Genomic DNA, 15109 nt, shown 5'->3' on the forward strand with positions numbered 1-15109 from the left:
ATTTTTGCAAAGACTTTTCTCATGTTATGTCTGCTTATATTCCTTTGCCAGAATTGGCCCAAATCCTACAAGGGATTTGAAAATATGGTGATGCTTGATAAGCAATAAGCACCTATGCTATATTCTCCTTCTATTTACTAAACTTCACTTAGGTCCAACCACAGACTTGTCTCCATGACATTTAGACAATATTCAGCTCCTCTTTGAGGGGAGGCATCTGTTCCCTGAATTTGAAGAATTCAAATTCTTCAAATAGCAGAGGTAGCAGGCCCTACCTCTGACCATGTGTTATGATTTGGGTATGAGGTATTCTCCAAAAGCTCTCCTGTGTGACAATTCAAGAAGGTTCAGAGGAGAAATGATTGGGTTGTAGGAGTCTTAACTTTATCAGTGATTTAATCCCTTGATTAACTGAGGGATCACTGAAGTGGTAGTGTGTGGCCAGTGGAGATTGGAATTGGGGCGTGGCTTTGAGGTATATATTTTGTATCTGGAGAGTGGAGACTCTATCTCCCTCTGCTTCCTGAAATCTTGTGCACTGCTTCCCTCTGCCACACACTCTGCCATGATGTTCAGCCTCACCTTGAGCCCCAAGGAATGGAGCTGGCCTTCTAAGGACTAAGACCTTTGAAACCATGAGTCCTCGAATATACTTTTCCTCCTTTATAATTGTGCTGGTCAGACCCTGTTAATCACAGCAGCAAAAAAGCTGACTAAAACCCCATGATAAAGTCAATGCTATTGTACTTACTCTATCAGGTAACAACTGAAAAATTACTAAAAAATTCTATGTAAACACTTTAAGGAGACACTGGGAAATTAACAACACAGGCTGAGTGCTCTTGTAAGATGGGAAGCAAATAAAGTAAGCCATCAGTTTGCACCCTGGCTTTATCTGTGAGAGTATTACCAAAATCACAGGGAAGCGAGAAAGAACTCAAACACAAAGTAAAAGTGTCATGGGTGAAAGAAAACAAAATCATACTTCTTTGCTGCCATGTTGGCTTGGGTTTCAGGAACAAGGAGTTAACAAGGAAAGTTCTAAAGGAAGGAGTCACAAGATAGTATATAAAACTCTATCTGTACCTGAGATTTGAGTAGAGATGTAATAGTTCAAGGTCAATCTAAGATAAGGTACCTTGGTAAAGAGCAGATTTCTGGTTGAGAAACCAGAAAGGTCATGCTGCAGAAAGAAGAACCAGATCCTAAAATAAAGATCTATGTGTTAGTAGTAGGCCCCTGAGAATTAGAAAACAACATAATCCAATGTCTCTAAAAGGTGTCATCACCAATATGTGACATAAAATACCAAATTACAACTAAAATGAATAGCCAAGAACAAATCATCAATAATAAAGAGATAAAATGTGCTCGTAGGACAAACCCAAGATGATACAAATATTGTATTACTGTATTTTCCAAACTAAATAAATGGTTGATCATAATTTCTCATTATATACAAAGGTAAAAATATATATCTCTTAAAAGTGGGTTAGATTTTTTTAATAATGCATTCCATGCATTAAATTCAGACTCATGCTGGGCACAGTGGTGCATACCTATAATCTCAGTGGCTTGGGAGGGTGAGGCCGGAGGATCTGGAGTTCAAAGTCAGCCTCAGCAATCAAGAGGCATTAAGCCACTCAGGCACTATAAGCAATTCTGTCTCTAAATAAAATTCAAAATAGGGTGGGGATGTGGCTCAGTGGTCAAGTGCCCCTGATTCAATTCCCTGGATCCCCCCCCCCAAAATTCATTTTGTATTTCTGTTTTTATTGCCTATCATTGATCAAATTGTATCAAAAAAATAATGTTAAAATCTTAAACCCTGGTGCCTTAGAATGTAACCTTATTTGGAAGATAAGGTATTGCAAATAAAATCAATTAAGTTAAGATGAGAACACAGGAGTAGGGTTCTTAGAAAAACAGGAATACAATTTGAGGACACAGATTTGGAGACAGTGATTAGAGTGATATAAGGGAAGGGATGTCAAGGGCTCACAGCTGCCATCAGAATCCAGGCAAAGGAAAGGTAAGTATTTTACTCAAAGGGACTAAGGGCCTGCTGACACCTAGATTTCACATCTTTGCATTTAGAACTATTAAACATAAATTTCTGTAGTTTTTAAGCAACTGGGTTTGGCCACATAGCAAAGTAATACCTTGTTTGTATTCTTAATATCTTCCTTTTTTAAAAAATTTTGTAATCCTTCATTGTACAGTATCTATTTTAATACGAATTTTTGAATTGCTTATTTTACCAAGTGAGAAAGAATACATCCATCTATCCTTTCACCATCCATCCTACAGCATAAAAATTTAAGATGTGGTTCATCTTCCAAGTGATTTAATAACTTATAGATATCCTAAGCCTCAATGCATATCAAAGTTCATGAGAAACATCAGACACCTAAATTTTAAATTACTTCAGCAAAAAAATCATACCTCTGTAAGACAGTGTTGGGCAAGGTAAATAATAAAGGTATAAAGTTTAAATCAGGATTTCAACTAAAGCTCAAAGAATGAATAGGAAGGATTTCAGCAGGTGAGAGAGATTTCTGAAAGAATGTAAATTGAGCCATATTATGAAGATAGACAAATACTGGATGCATCAAAGTCATGAAAGCAATTCCAAAGAAAGGTCTATATTTGGAAGTAATGGACAATATTCTAAGTGAGAAGTAAACACATTACAGAGAATCTGAAAAAAATAAAGAAGTTTAAATCTCTTAGAAAATTAAGTGGAAGTTATTTTACATTTCATGAACATTAGCAGAATGAAAGGATCTCAAGGAGATTAATCTAGAGATCCTTTAATTTTAATTAAAGTTAGAGACAGAAAAAAGGAGTCACAGAAAAGAGTCAAGGGAAGTCTTAAAGTTATTTTAGAAAACTGGGTAAAGAATCCAGACCTCTGATTTTAGGGCCTAAATAAATGCTACTGAACTAAGAGGATCTGCTAAGTTTTCTGCACTTCTCTTGAAATTCTGATTTCCCTATTGCAGTTTAATTTCTCTCTTTTATCTCAGTTGGATTGGAGCCCTTGACATCTCTTTCGGGTATCTTTTCACTGATAATGAAAGATTCCTAACCTTGAAGACCTTGAGTAAACTTTGATTGCTAAAAGCACTTAACATTCATGCATATGAGTATATTTATTATTCTCACTACTAAAACTTAACATTGAGGGGGTGCCAAGCTTGAGATTTACATATATTAATTTCCTGGCTGTGTTAATTTTTCTGACTACAGTAGCTTCCTCACCATTGACTCTTTTCTCCAGAGTAGCCTAGTTAAGAATGATGAGATAGGTAAACTCTCCTCTTTCTTGATTCTTTTGTCCTTTGAATTTTATCTTTCTTGTCTAAACTTTCCCTTTAGAAAATGTACCTTCTTTATCTACAGATTTCAAGGGTACTTCTTATGGTATAATTGATTGTGAGGGTTCTTTGGCCTAATAAGCCTATTTAGATTGAAATTTATGTAAGTAATTTGAGATGTCAAATTACAGTATCATCAATATAACAGGACAATTTTTTTCTTTGAGCGGCAACACTGAAAATCCATCATCTTTATTTTCAAAAAAGTTGAGTTTTTGTAGACATTTTTCACTTTTTAATATAAAATTATAAAATCAAAGCTTTTACATAAAATATAAGTTTTGAATGAACAGTTCTTTGAGTTATTTATGCAAATTTAGTTCAGGGAAAATAAACAGGAAGGTTGAAATGAAAGACACTGAATGTCCTAAGTATAAAAATATAAATTATAATTAATGTAACAGTATAAACTAATATATTGTATGGTTTTAGAATTACAATTTTTTGCTTTCTGCCTGTGTAATATTAGATGCAAAATTTACTTCTTTCTCTATGGAGAGTCCCTCATTACTAGTTTTTTTACCAAGTGTGTGCAAAGAATATCCTTAGGACAAATATTTTTGTCTTTGTATTTGCTAATATCATCTATCTCAGAAAATGTAGTGATGTTAAAATTTGAAAATGTAACTAGAACATTTCCTTTGCTAAAATATAAACTGTTAAAGTCAGAGATGATACAATATTTTAATGGGCATTAAGATTGCCACAATTTGCTAAATTATCTTTTTGGGTAGTTGCTTAATAAATATGTGTTAAGTGAATAAATGAATTGTTTATATTACTTACTAATCATTTGTTTATCCTTGTATTTGTTTCAACCAAAGGACAATAACCTCTATTAATTTAAATGAACATAGGCATTTGAATTAAATGAACGTATAGTTCTCTCTGAACCTTTAAAATCGCTTCAATTTAAAATTCTTCCCTGTTAAAATAAGTGCATGTGTTTCATAGAACTTTTCTCAAATCTGTTTTGTAGATGATCCATTCCAGATTGGCATTCCAAAATGCTTATGAAAAGCTGTGATTGATCTATAATCATCTTATTCATTTAGATTTTGATTAGCAATTTCTAACTTTTTTCTTTAAAAGTGACAGTTTCAATGGGATTATGATTTAAAATTATAGTGGAGGAGAGTTTTAAGTGTTGATATGTTCTTATAATAACTTGATGGTATTGTGGATGAATATATCTTGTTTTGATTCACAATGTATGAATATTAAGGAAATTCATAGGGAGGAAAAGACTTTCATGTGGTTTCCTGTCATAATGATCACTGAAGAGTACCTGTTTGACAAGTTTATACTTTAGTATTTATGTAAAGTATCAACTTAAAACAGTAGCTCTTAGCCACAGGGGTGCATTAGAATTGCTTGAGAAGCTTTTCAAAAATATACTGGACTTCATGGCAGGAATGGCACTCAGTCATGCATAACTGGAAATTTTGCTCCGGTTGTTACTATGCACAGCCCCATTAGAACTACTAGAGTATTGGCACAAAATGCATGCACTAGAAACAGATATGCATTATTCTATTACAATGCACATTTGCACAGATTCATATGACATTAATTCTCTGCTGCTTGTTACTCTGTAAGTTAGATTAATAACACCAATGTTAAACATTCTTTGGTGATGCTGGATTTTGCTTTATTTATATCAAATAAGAAAACGTCAAATTTAGACAATATTTGGAATATTAGTTAACATTTGAAGTTTAGTAATTTCATACACACTTGCATGTACGTATATGTATATATATGTGTATATACTTCTATATGTATATGTAGTGTATATACATATGTAGTGTATATACAACGCCTGCTGCAGTCTGCACTGCATACTGACTGTGCATGTAAGGACCTACTTTGAAGTGGGTTATGCTTTTGGAAATCTCTGAAAGTATTATTTAATTTTTCTCAAATGCAGTTCTAAACAGAAGGATCTTCACTATTCATTGGGAAGGTACTTCTATATGTATATATGTGTATATACTTCTATATGTATATATGTGTATATACTTATATATGTATATGTAGTGCAAAATTCCTTTATAGCCTCAAGTTTTTCTCCTTACTTTCCCTTAGAAATTTTACAGTTGTTTTTGGGCTTATGCCTTCTACTTTCAGCCCCTTGAATTTGGTTTCTTCTTTATTTCAAGGAAGTTCTTCCTTCCCAATGAATAGTGAAGATCCTTCTTTTTAGAACTGCATTTGAGAAAAATTAAATAATACTTTCAGAGATTTCCAAAAGCATAACCCACTTCAAAGTAGGTCCTTACATGCACAGTCAGTATGCAGTGCAGACTGCAGCAGGCGTTGTGGGCAGATCCTTACTTGGATCCAAGGTTGTTGTTATCAGGCTGGACACAGAAGAGTTCAGTCTAACATATGTCATATGAATCCAGATAGAGTAATGATATTTTTTTGCCTTGAAGAAATGTAGAAAAATTGGATCATGAAAACAAACCCAGGTAGATAGACATGACAGATTATACCCCCAAACTTGATAGTCTTAATGTTCTCCTCAACTTGAGGGACTTCAGATAGACCTCTTCCTGACTCTAGGCCTTTAAAGTTCCTTTTCTTAAAATGTCTACTTTAGAAAATTTGCGATTATAAATTATGTCTTTGTCTCTTTGAGAGGTAAATCTTTTTGAAAGCTTTTGCCAGGTTTCCATTCCTGATATGTCTTTTTTAAGGACCTCAGAGAAATCCCTTTGAAACAGAATCAAGGAAGATAGTGCCCCTAAAAATAGGAGTCTTGCTCCAATTTGTGAAACTATGTCCTGTCCAGAAGAGAAGAGATTTTTTTCCCCTTTTGGGTGAGGCCAATTAGCAAACACAGACAGCCTAAGGGTCTGCACACCAGTCATGAAAATATTTTATGGCCCTTTCTTTTCAATGGGGTTCAGCTCAGATTTAGTTCTATTCTCTTTCTGCTGTTGCAATAATCTTGAATAAAGTCTTTGTTACCTCTTCACAATTTATCCTGTATGATTTTTTATTTTGATATTCCTTTACTCCTCACCCCCCAAAACCATACACTTTTCCATACTGCTTTTCATCATAGAAGCCATAAACTGAAAGATGCCAGTACTTCACAATGCCACTTGTTATTAGCATAGTATGGAGCTATAAGATTTATATGAACAGGATATTTCAAATTATAAAGAAAGTTGAGGAGTTAACACAAGAGCAGATTCTCAGGGGAGGAAGAAAGAAGTCTGCTGCTTCTGTCCTTTTTCCAGAGCTACCATAAAGAGTATTCCATTATTTTATGAGCAGACTGGAAAATTTTCAGTATTTTTAAAAAAAACTGAATTCTAAAGCTTTACCTCTACTGTCTTTATCTACCCCCCCTTTTTTTTTTTTGGCAAATGAATCATCAAGTCCCCAGAATTCTATGTCCTGACATGAATAAAAGTTCTTATGTTTGGATAACATATTTAATCAACATTTTCTAGCGATGGAGAAGTCGCACAACAATCACAAAAAACATGGTCATAGCAATGAAAATCAGAGGCTTCCATCACAGCCTGTACTCATTTTTTCTTCCATGTCCACCTTTTCCTATTTTGGGTAAATAAATTTTTTCAACCTTTCCACTTATTTATTTCCTATTCTGATTTTTCTGAAATCAGGAGAAATTCTGAGCTTACAGTTTTTTGTTTTTGTTTTTTTTTGAACTTTGGAGGTTAATTGGAAGGAAGCTACTTAGCTACTTAGAGAAAAAAGCAGATCTTCAGAATTCCTGAAGAAGAAGCTAATGTTAAGGAACAATTCCCTACAAAATAACAAATATTTTGTTTGTTTTTTACTTTCTCAAGCTTAAATTTTCATATTAATGTAGACTTTTTTCCTTCTTTCACACAAACAAAATAATCCTCCCCAATATAAGGCACACTTGTGTACTGCACATGGTCACACATACAGGCTCACATACCATGGCAACAGGTAATGAGTGTAATGAAAACTTTCTTGAGGCCTAGACTCTAAAATATTGAACAATTTGGTTAAATTGAAAAAATATGGTTACATTGAAAATGTATCAAAATAACTGGAATTCATATTATAGTTTTGCTACTTATTAACATTTTGCCTAAATAAAAATCTTTAATTTCTATGAGCTTTTGTATCTTGCCTATGAATGGAAATAATGATTTCTGATCTACCAATATAATATTTTACAAATCAAATGCAATAATGAATATGAAAGTGCATTATGAAAGGCAAATCCCTATAAAACTGAAGATAACAATGTTATAAAAAGTACTCCACTAGTGCTGGAATTTATAAATCTTAAGTCAGGTATTGATTGAACCATGTTATATTTCAAAATCTAATGATTGACATTAATTAATTTAAGAAGCTGTGCCTCACAGTATCAAAAAACTCTGGGCATCATGCAATGGGTGTTTATGTTTAGCTATGTTCATGTATATTTATTTACCTGAGATTTTCATTTATAAGGTTAAGTATTTTATTACTTTATTAAATTTCTGGGCCTTCCTGTTGCAACAAACCTCTATGCTATATGTTTACTTACAGTGCAGTATTTAACTTTGTTAATTATAATAAAGTTGCCAGTAGTAATGGTTATATGAAGATATATTTTCTCAAATAGATTTAAGTCAACATTATGATCACAATAAAAATGTTAACTGGTTTATATTTTAATTAGACAAAATATATTTTAAAGTATATATGAAAAATAAGCAAATAAAATAATCTAAATAAAAGTTTTATAGAATAATTAATAAAGATTTTCACTTCTTCATGCCATATATATATATGTATATATATATGTTTAATATAAGAGAAAAACTTTTAATTGCAGTCTTTTAAAAATATTTCTTATCACTTTATGCCTTTACATCAAGATCAATGAAATGGAATGGAGAGACACATGATAATATAAACTTTCTGTATGGGTTTAGAAAGTGAATATGAGATAATTTCAAATTTTGAAAAAGGAGGTAATGTGCTATTTTAATAATTGAAATTCAAGCTGGGCATAGTGGCACATGCCTGTAATCCCAGCAGCTCAGGAGGCTGAAGTAGGAGGATTGTGAGTTCAAAGCGAGTCTCAGCAAATTAGTGAGGCCCTAAGCAACTCAGTGAGTGAGTCTAAATAAAAATACAAAAAAGGCTGGGGATTTGACTAAGTGGTTAAATCAATTCCCCTCCCCTCCCAAAATAAAAAGAAAATTAAAAATTCAACTCTGGCTCAAAACAAAACATAGATAGATGCCTAATACTTACAGAATATTAAAATGTCAAATGAATGATAACTCCAAAGTTAAAAACCGAACACATAAAATTGCTAGAGGAAAATATGGGAAAATTTAATTTTACATTTACTTGACATAGGGAAATACTTTCTAAGCAGTTTCTGAACTTTGAAAGTCTAAAAGAAAATAATAAATCAAAATACAATAAGTAGGAAATTCCCGCTTGAAAATTTTCACAAAAAAGACTCAAAGTTACTGTGAAAAATATTTAATCTCTTTCTCAAAAGTACTTTCTCAGAAATCAGTAAATAAAATGCTGAACAGTTCAAAGCACAAAGCACAAAAACATGTTGTTCAGAGAAAGGTAAAAGGATATAGACTGAAAACATAGATTCTTTGAACACACACATAGTTAAAACATAATACTACGAGGCAGACTTCTCAGTAATCATGACAATGAACAAATGTTTAGCATATGAAATATTACTAAATTCATGGGGAGACAGTTATTCAAAAAATGGTGATAATTGTCTCCACAGTTTAAAGGCACTAGAGTTGCAATCCCAAAGTTCTAGTTCTGCTGACAGTAATAGCAAAAAAATGGAAATTTTTAAAAAATTCTGATAGATACCATTGATAGGTTAAGTAGTGCAATAAAAACTCTTAAAAGTGAATAGTATATTTCATAGTTGTTTTTATTCTTTTTGAAGAACCAGGTGGATCAATATTGATGATATGAATAATTGGCTATATATGCATACATAAAAGGAATAATGGAAGAAAATATCTTTTACTTACAGTGCATGTCCCCAGTGTATAAAAAATGTAAACACATGAAGTGTTTTCTTATATCAAAAATATTTCTGGAAGACATTTAAAAGAAACAGAGTTAACAGAGTTTATTTTTGGAAACTATTACCACTGATGCAAAGTAAAAGAGAAAAGCTCTTAATTGCAAAGTCTTTTGAATTGTTTGATGTGTTTCTTTTTCATTAAAGAAAAGTGTTTATGGCCTCCTGTGTTTAAAACACAACTGTAGATTTAAAGTGTAGGTAATAAAGGGTTTAAAAATGAAACACAAAATCTCTTTTGCTTAAAAATATCCTGTTAGACATCTTCAAAAGGTTATATGTTCTATAGATTAAAGGAAGACTATAATAATCAAATCAGAAAAGCCTGAGCCTTTAGTATTTGACCTTTTGTATTACTGGTATTTATAAGCCCAAGCCAAATTTTATGGCAATTTATTTACAGAGAAATATAAGAGCTCTGCTACAATGTAAGTGTTTTGGGAAGGAAATAATCCTCTTCTAGATTCAGAACGAATTCTTCTGTGACTTCAAATTTCATCCTTTATGTTTTTACTTTATTAAATTCATGATAAGGTGTCAATAGTCTTAGCATAACAGCCTTGATTCACTCTTTATTTACATATACATTCCGAGATATATCACATGCAGTTGGAGTAAAGGCTCTCACTTTAGATCTTTTATGCATACTGTCTTTTGCACTTTGTCCTTTGTATCTCCTTAAAATGTCAAAGAAATCCCAATTCAGGACTCTACCTACCTGGTTACAATGCAAAGATTTCAAAATATTCATATAAAGCTTCCTAGATAGAGGATGTGCTAATGACTTACTTCAAATTGGTTCCACAGTTTAAACTCTAGTGCAAATCATTTCATAAACTTGTTTTTGTGTGCTCTGCAATTTACTGAAGATTGTTAAATGATGACTATTTTAGAAAATGTATGTATTTCATGCAGATACACTGCATTATATCTTCAAAGAAGATGCCTGGTAACAAAAAGAATAAACATGTAAATTTAGGCTTCTTTAGCTTTTCACATTGTTTAGATCGATGGCTATGTTTTGGGGTTTGTTGCTTGATAACAAATATTTTATGTTTTACTGAGGCAGTTATTTGAAAAATATTTTTTTAGTGTGCAAAGGAGTTTACTTAGAAATGTTAATGGAATATAAAATTTGACATTAATAGTATAAAATTATTCAATTTTCAATCTAATCATAATCTAATGAGATCCTATAATTAACGTTACATCTGGGCTTTATAAATTTTAATCCTTTTGAGGGTTTTGGCATCTCTTCCATTTTACTAACCTAGATACTGAGGCTCAGAAGTTTGAGAATAATAGTAATTTTGGGGGACTGGTATCTTCCAAATCATTGTTTCAACACCTATTTAACCTTCAGTTTTGATCCAACTTAGTGTTTTTTTCTAATGAGTTTTTCTCTAATTTTCCTAGTATATGATAGTGTATTATTTATAATGGAGTTAATATATACAATATATGGTTTAAAATAAGATATTGTTGAAGAATTTAAAATAATTGAATTTCCTACGGGATTTATCTTTAATTTTTCCTATTAACATTAGCAATTGGTGTTATTTATAACAGTGATTTTCTAGATGTATTAGAAATACAATATAATCTAATACAATACATTTATAAGAGATTTAAGTTACCGGAAGGTAGGGTGAGAGGATGTGACACTCCACTGATGAGCATCTCCAATGCTGGGCCCAGCTCTGGCACCAGACATCCAACTGAAGACCAGACAGCCAAGGTCTTGACCTTCAGAATACAATCTAAGTGAAGAATGTATAATACACTGGAAAGCAAATAGTAAAAATACAATTTTATGTTTGGTAAAAATGCTAAGAAAATTACATTTTGAAAAGTAGCTTATTTCAGATATGACATACAGAGAACAGTTCTTCACGGAGATGGAAAAATGAACACAGAGAAGTAAGCAGAAAATGATGGAAGACTTCATTGATCCATTTACTGTTTGAGCAGAGACAAATCAACCCTTAGCTTGTTTTTTGAAAAGGATACTCTGCCTGCTGTATGTTGAATAGAATGTATTTGAGTTTGGATGGTGCTAGGAATGTGTGAGGTCAGGAACCAGACTGGAGGCTCTTGCAGTCTCTACTAAAAAAGACATCAGCTGGAATGAAGGAAAAAGTGATATATTTAGTAATAAGTTATTAGATTCTGATTTTGCAATTTGAGCCTATAGGTACTGAATGAATTTGAATGTAAGTCAATTCATTTGAGCCGGGGATCAACCATGACTTCTATAGCTTCCTGTTATCAATTGAATAGATGGTGATACACTTTATTAAGATGTGGAATCTTATATGAAAAGTGAGTTTTACTGGAATATGCACAAATAAGTTTGAGTTTTTAACAAAAATTTTAGAAAATTTCTTAGTCAAAGTGTTTAGTAAGAGTCAGGAGCTTTGGGAAGGTGTTAGAGCTGGAGATTCAACTTTCAGGGGGTAGGTAGCCACTGTGGGTTTGGGTTGGCATTTAAAGCCAGAGAATGAATTCATCCAGAGACTATCCTGACATGGAGAGAAGATTGTATTCAAGTCTAGAATTTACATACTCATAGTTCATAAAAATATTGTAACACACCTTTGGGGTTGTTTTGTTTTGATAGGTGGATGAATTAGGTCAGGGATCTAAATAAGAGTACTGACTGTGCATGGCATAGCTATGAGAGTGGTAATGGGAAGTTGAGTGATTTTCATTTGGCATGACTTGAAGAAGGTATTGGACAGGAAACATGTAGACCTTGGAAGGGAATGGACTTAATCATTTTTGACAACAACAACAAAAGACTACATGCAGGAGGGATTTTAAAAATGAATTGAATTCTTTCCATCCATAATTTGCAGGGTATTGTGCAAGGCAGACAAACCTAGGAGGGTAGACACAATACTCTCATTCATTCAGAGGTGGAAGAAAAAACAATTCATTGAGAAGCTGACAACTGAACTAAAGCCTAAAGCCTGAGCAGGGGTCAGGGTGGTGAACCAAAGTACTAAGATGAGGAAGGAATTCCAGGTCTCAAAACTATAAGGGCAAAGACACAAGTAGAATCATCACAGAGAATGCAGTTACTTCAAACAGGTTTCTAATGAAAACAAAACACAAACAGAAGGTGTGATGTACTGCCAGGGAAGGATAGAATGTAAAGTAATTGGCAGTCGTGAGAAAAAATTAATTAGAAGATTTGGATTAAAAATAGTATATTGCAGAAAAATAATTTCTTCCTGTTGTTAAGAGATAATGGTTATCTGTTGAAAGAACTCACTCTGGCTTCATTGTAAAAAAATGTATCTGAAAGAAGTCACAGAGTAATTAAAAATGTTGCACTGAACTAGACAAAGTTCAGGATGGCACCATATGGTAGTTTGCATAGATCTTCACAATAGGATTCAGTGGTTTTGGCAAATACATGTCCTGGTGCAACTCATGCCCTAATGAAGAGAAAGACAGCTTCGATCACAAGAGATGTTTCTTGTAAGTAATACCAACTTAATCCTTTCCCAGTCATCTTGAGGTGATCTCTATTCAGATTTCTAATACCATAAATTTGTTTGTCCTGTTGTTGATCTTCCTGTAAATGGATTTGCACAGTCGGCACTCTTAAGAAACAGGCTTTTTTATTCAACATGATGTTTCTGCAATCTACCCATGTTGCTTGCACCACTTTGTTCCTCTCTATTGCTGAGTAGCAGTTTAGTGTATGGATATATCAGCTTGTTTTTTCATTACTCTGTGATGGAAAGTTGGAATGGTTCCAATTAGTGGCTATTATTTATATATACACACATAAACGTGTTGTATAATGATTTTGTGGATGTGTTTTCATTTTTAGAAGGTAAAAATATAGTCATATAATTACTATGCCATATTGTAAGTGTATAATTATAAGAAAGTAAAACAAATTTACAAAGTATTTATATTATTCCACATTTTCACAAGCAAATGATGAAAAATGTAATCACTCTATAATCTTGTAACATTTTTGTTTTTTCAGTCTTTTTAATTTTTGTCATCTCAGTGAGCCTAAAATGGAACTGCGTGTTGTTTTTAATTTGTTTTTCCTTTGTAACTAAGCATGCTGAGTGCCTATTCATGTGTTAATGACTATTCCAATGTCCAACTCTTCCAGTGGTCCCTCTACTCACCTTAAATTACTACTATTCTTGCTGAGTTTTTGTTGTTTTTGGTCTCCTGATTACTGAGTTGTAGGAAGTCTGTGTATATATTGTCAAATGGAAACATATTCCAAATATTTTCTTCTATATTAAAAAAATTATTTTAAAAATATTTTAATTGATATACCCAAACACAAAAGTTCTCTATATTAATGGTACCATGTAATGTTTTATCTGTTACCTCAGGTTAACCATACCTGTCTCATTTATCAATAAGTATCTCTTTTGCCATTACCTTATAAATTATATTCTTCATAAGTTTATTTCACATTCATACCAATGTGACAATTTTTATTTGTTTCACTTACATATTTTTTCTGGTTATGTTCCTCCATTTTTGGTTAGCAACTTGTGCTGGTTCCTTTTTGATTATCTGGATAAGATGAATTATGGGGGGAGGCTATACATTGAATCCTATCTGTATGGATAATTTTATATCTTTGTTTCCAGGTAGGGTATGTGGTTATGCTTATTTTAGTGTTTAATTATCCCCTTCGATAGATATAACTCAATGTTAATGAGTATGTAATCTGTCTGAAGAATTTCCTCATTCAACTCCTCCATGTCTATTATTTCAGTATTTTTATGTTCCAGGATATTAATCAATGCCATGAACATGAATTTAGAATGCCCCTTATGGTGGTAAATTTTTTTTTCTCAGATTTTATTCTGAGAATTGCAACCAAATCAAACTTTCTTTTACTCTTCTGAAACCTTTATCACTCGGAAACTTTCTATCAATTTGGTTATTGGTAACATTTCTTTGACGGAGGACTTAGGTTTCTATATATTCCCTCCTTACTGTTTTATAGTTGTTCCCTATATTAATAGGAAAAAATGTGAACTGTAAGCTTTTAACTTAGCACCAGTTATTGAACTATGATCTCTATGCTCTAAGTTCCTCCTACACTGTTTTGTGATGCTATGTTATTCCTGGGCTCTAATTTTCTTCTGTCTAGACAGCTTCCTATTAAGTTCTTTAATAGTGGGTAGTAAAGATTGTCTCTTAGGAGTGGAAAGAAGAGACTCATTCCTTTCTTGGTGGTCCCTTGTTTCCAGTTGGCATTACTCTCAGTAATAGGACTGCGTTTTTAACAAAAGGAGAACATTACCTTTTTCAGCTCTTACAGACAGATTGACTGCATTCTCTCCTTATAGATCTAAAGTCTCCAGACTTTATTGTTGGTCTTTTTTTAGTTTCTTGGTTGCCCAAATGTGGCTAATCACTGACCTCTTCAGTGGTTTCAAAGGAGTCCTTCTCCATATTCCTAGGATCTGATTATGCTAAATTTTCCCTTTGTTATAATAACCATATAGATTTTGTCTGCTTCTAAAATTTTTTATTGTGGTATCACATCAATGTTTCTGTTTGCTTTTTCTCATCTTGCAACTCTTCACCAATTCTCTAAATTAACTTCCCTGTGTAAATACCTAGCATGATTTCTAGTTTCCTGAGA

This window comes from Sciurus carolinensis, chromosome 6 (assembly GCF_902686445.1).
Source record: "Sciurus carolinensis chromosome 6, mSciCar1.2, whole genome shotgun sequence".
Classification (NCBI taxonomy): domain Eukaryota; kingdom Metazoa; phylum Chordata; class Mammalia; order Rodentia; family Sciuridae; genus Sciurus; species Sciurus carolinensis.